Source organism: Dendrobates tinctorius, unplaced genomic scaffold (genome assembly GCF_039654945.1).
Source record: "Dendrobates tinctorius isolate UK_male_01 unplaced genomic scaffold, ASM3965494v1 ptg000108l, whole genome shotgun sequence".
Lineage (NCBI taxonomy): Eukaryota > Metazoa > Chordata > Amphibia > Anura > Dendrobatidae > Dendrobates > Dendrobates tinctorius.
In genome coordinates this window covers 13,112,535-13,117,807 of record NW_027361776.1, presented here as the reverse complement: position 1 = coordinate 13,117,807, position 5,273 = coordinate 13,112,535, and positions in this window count along the sequence as shown.

Below are 5,273 nucleotides of genomic sequence, written 5' to 3'. Positions count from 1 at the left end.
GTTCCTTTCCAAGCCGAGCCTGCTTGCCCTGTGACTCCGAGCCGTGCCTGCTTACCCTGTGTCTCCCTGCCGTGCCTGCTTGCCCTGTGTCTCCAAGCCGGGCCTGCTTGTCCTGTGTCTCCAAACCATGCCTGCTTGCCCTGTGTCTCCAAGCCGTGCCTGCTTGCCCTGTGTCTCCAAGCCGTGCCTGCTTGCCCTGTGTCTCCAAGCCATGCCTGCTGTTTGCCCTGTGTCTCAAATCTGTGCCTGCTTGCCCTGTGTCTCCAAGCCGTGCCTGCCTGCCAGTGTACCAAGCCGTGCCTGTTTGCCAGTATCTCAGCCTGCCTGTTAGTCACACCTGTCCAAGTGACTTGTCCCCGAGTGGGATCAGCAGCCACAGCCAGACACCACCCTGGAGTGGCACCCGACAGCTACCTGCCGCACAAGCCTGACCTCACCATCAGAGGCTCCAGTGAAGACCGAGGTAGCTGTCGTAGTCACGCCCCTTCCAGGGTAGCCTGGTTTGTGGCACAGTGGGGCCACAACCCCCCGGCTCGCGCCATTCAGCCAAGGCTTGAGCGTGACACCGCTGTCTACTAACCTCCCTAAATCTGACATTTCCCTCTCCGTGGGTGGCACCATAATAACACCCCAGCAGCAGGCGTGCTGTCTGGGTGTTATGTTTGACACCAATCTCTCCTTCACATCCCATATACAATCTCTTGCCCGCTCTTGCCGCTTACACCTAAACAACATCTCCAGAATTCGCCCTTTTCTCACCATGGAAACAACAAAAACCCTCACTGTCGCATTGATTCACTCCCGCCTGGGCTACTGCAATCCTCTATTAATTGGCTTCCCCGTTACTCGACTTTCCCCTCTCCAGTCCATACTTAATGCAGCAGCCAGGGTCATCAATCTGGCTAATCGGTATTCGGACGTGTCTGCTCTTCACCAATCGTTACACTGGCTGCCCATTCATTATAGAATCCAATTCAAATTACTTGTTCTCACCCACAAAGCTTTCCACAGTGCGGCACCCCCCACATCTCCTCCCTCATTTCTGTCTATTGGCCTAGCCAACCGCTGCGCTCTGCAAAAGACTTTCGACTAACCTCTGCACTAATCCGCACCTCCCACTCTCGACTCCAAGACTTCTCCCGCACTGTGCCAATCCACTGGAATGCTCTACCCCAAGAAATTAGGACTATCCACAATTTGTACAGTTTTAGGCGCTCCCTCAAAACACATCTGTTCAGAGCGGCCTATCATGTTCACTAATCAAAGTCATTTTATGCGTAAGTGTGCGTGTGTAGCCCATTCACTATCTCTATCCCCCACCTTCTCAAGGTGGCTGGACCATCATTGTAAATACATCATTGTAAACACACACCTGTACTTTGTATCTCCCCCACCTCATTGTAGATTGTTAGGTCTCACGAGCAGGGTCGTCTTATTTTACTTTAATTATTGTGTTGTTAAAGATGTTACTTATGACTTGTGTTTTGAAACTGTTAAACTGTAAAGCGCTGTGGAATATGTTGGTGCTATATAAATAAAGATTATTATTATTATTATTATTATTAATAAACAAACAAGATCTGCAGAGCCCAAATGGTCCCCAAAATAAATTTCTAGATGAGGCAATTTTGGGGGGCTTTTTGGTTTTATTTCTGGTATTTTGTCACCTGAAAGCCTCTGCAAACTGAAGTAGCATTTGAGAAAGAAAAGACACAATAAAAAGGAGGCCCCAAAATTTGCAAGGTGCTAATTTCTAAGGGCTGCTATTCAGTCAAGTAGCCCACAAGGACCACATACTGGATACGTCTTAAAAAGGTACAAATGATGATTCATATTAAAGTTGTAAAAATGAAATTGTGGTGGTACTCTAGTGATAAAATAAAATTTCGGGGAGATTATATTGCGCAGTCCCAATTTGAACAATGTGACTGCTTCCTAATGTCCCAAATGGGCCGCATCATTCATACTGTCAAACTGAATAATCCTATAATAGACATATCAGGTGTAAAATCAATAAAGTACATTTCTGGTTTCTAACATATTTTCTGCATAAGTTGTCCAGGCAACACATTCAAGGAAACAGAACATTGAAAAAACTGAAAACAGCAGGGCTTAGTGAAGTACTGTAGATGAAAAATGCGAAATTAAGTTTCCTGCTAAGCAAAGGTAAACGTATTAAATACAAAGAGGTGGCTGAAGATATACAAGTTTAAATCCAGAAAACCCTGGCAGGGCATTGAATTGCCATTGCGTATTTTCCACTCTCAAATGTAAAAACTCTAGAGAGCAATTCTAGTGATATCACATTATCTTCCTGCATTACATCAGATCCTAGTGCTTTACATGACACTAAATCAATTTTAAAATCTTATCCATAGGGTAAATGAGATATGAATTGAGTTGTCTTCCAGTTCTAGTCTTAAAGCAACTATTACACAAAGTGACCAAAATGCCTTGCCTCACTGGGATTACTCAAATGCATTTACTGCAAGTATTGCACAACTGCGTCCATCCTAATAACACAATATATTAAAATATGAAAATATGGAATGTCTGTCTGACTGAAAAAAGAAACAATTATAGCCTGAAATACTTTATTGTAGATGTGAAGCATGCTATGAAGTATAAAGTTCCTGGTAGCGAAGCGTGTTGATACAAATGTAAGCAAGTTACTCAATTTTTACAAGCAACAAGATATAATTTACAGCCTAATTCATTGCTTACAAGTTTGAATTTGGTAGACAATGTCATTTAAACTTATCCCCTTTACTCCCAAGCATGGTTTGCATCTTAACTCCCGGGCCAATTTTTACAATTCTGACCACTGTCCCTTTATGAGGTAATAACTCTGGAACGCTTCCATGGATCCTGGTGATTCTGACACTGTTTTCTCGTGACATATTGTACTTCATGCTAGAGGTAAAATTTCATTCATATAACTTGCGTTTATTTGTGAAAAAAATGGAAATTTGGCGAAAATTTTGAAAATTTTGCAATTTTCCAACTTTGAATTTTTATGCTCTTAAATCACAGAGGTATGGCACTCAAAAAACTTGATAAGTAACATTTCCCACATGTTTGCTTTACTTCAGCACAATTTGGGAACCAAAATTTCTTTTGTTAGGAAGTTATAAGGGTTAAAAGTTGACCAGAGATTTCTCATTTTTGCAACACCATTTTATTTTTACGGACCGCATCACATTTGAAGTCACTTTGAGAGGTCTACATGATAGAAAATATCCAAAAGTGACACCATTCTAAAAACTGCACCACTTAAGGTGCTCAAAACCACATTCAAGAAGTTTATTAACTGATCATGTGCTTCACAGGAATTTTTTGAATGTTTAAAAAAAAAATGAACATTTAACTTTAATTTCAGGTTCAATTTTTTTATTTTACCAAGGGTATCAGGAGAAATTGGACTGGAAAAGTTATTGTGCAATTTGTCCTGAGTATGCCATTACCTGATATGTGGGGGAACCACTGTTTGGGCGCATGGCAGAGCTCAGAAGGGAAGGTGCGCTGTTTGACTTTTTCACTGCAAAATTGGCTGGAATTCAGATTGAAGGCCATGCCACGTTTGGAGAGCCCCTGATGTGCCTAAACACTGGAAACCCTCCACAAGTGACCCCATTTTGGAAACTAGACCCCCCCAAGGAACTTATCTAGATATGTGGTGAGCACTTTGAACCCCCAAGGGCTTCACAAAAGTTTATAACGTACAGCCGTACAATTAAAAAAATCATATTTTTTTCCACAAAAATGATCTTTTCACCCCCAATTTTTATTTTCCCAAGAGTAACAGGACCCCAAAAGTTATTGTGCAATTTGTCCTGAGTACGCTGATACCCCATATATGGGGGTATACCACTATTTGGGCACATGGCAGAGCTCGGAAGGGAAGCAGCGCCATTTAACTTTTTTTGGCTGGAATTGAGATCGGACGCCATGTCGCATTTGGAAAGCCCCTGATGTGCCAAAACAGTGGAAACCCCCTGAATTCTAACTCCAACCCTAACCCTAGCCCTAACCTTAGCCCTAGCCCTAACCCTAGCTCTGACCCTAGCCCTAGACCTAATGGGAAAATGGAAATAAATAAAAAAAAATTTATTTTATTATTTTTCCCTAACTAAGGGGGTGATAAAGGTGGGTTTGATTTACTATATATGGTGGGTTTTTATTTTTGGCAGCTGTCATACGCTAAAAGACGCTTTTTATTGTAAAAATAGTTTACGCATCACCACATTTTGAGAGCTATAATTTTTCCATATTTTGACCCACCGAGTCATGTGAGGTCTTATTTTTTGTGGGACGAGTTGACGTTTTTAATGGTATCATTTTTGGGCATGTGACATGTTTTGAACGCTTTTTATTCCGATTTTTGGGATGCAGAATGAACAAAAAACAGCGTTTCATGAATTTCTTTTGGGGGGTGCGTTTACACCGTTCTGCGTGCGGTAAAATTGATACAGTGGTTTTATTCTTCGGGTCAGTACGGTTACAGCGGTACCTCATTTATGTCTTTTTTATGTTTTGGCGGTTTTATGCTATGAAAACAATTTTATATAAAAAATAATTATTTTTGCATCGCTTTATTCTGCGAGCTATAACTTTTTTATTTTTTCGCTGATGATGCTGTGTGGCAGCTTGTTTTTTGTGGGACAAGATGATGTTTTCAGTGGTACCATGGATATTTATATGAGTCTGCGCGTTATTACACTTTTTGTTCGGTGGTATGATAATAAATCATTATTTTTTGCTTCGTTTTTTATTTTTATTTTTTAAGGAGTTCGCTAAAGGGGTGAACTAATGGGAAAGTTTTATAGGGTGGGTAATTACGGACGCGGCAATACCAAATATGTGTACTTTTATTGTTTTTTTGTTTTTTTATTTTCAAAAAATGAATTTATTAGGTAATATTTTTATTTTTTTAATTTATTTAGCGATTTTTAAAAAATTATTTTTACACTTTTTTTGTACTTTATTATAATGTCCCACAGGGGACATCACTGTCCTGTGACAGATCGCTGAACTGTCACATCACAGATCGCTGTGACAGATCAGCGATCTGTCACAGGCAGTGCTGCAGGCTTCCTCACGCCTGCGCTCTGCGGGCAGAGAGGAAGCCAGCTCCCTGCAGGCCCTCGAAGGTCCCCGTCCCATATTGGTTCCGGGGGCCTGCAGGGAAGGCGACCCCCGCAGCGGCGCTGAACATTGCGCTGCTGTGGGGGTCGCAGGGAAGCACGGAGGGAGCCCCTCCCTGCCGATGCTTC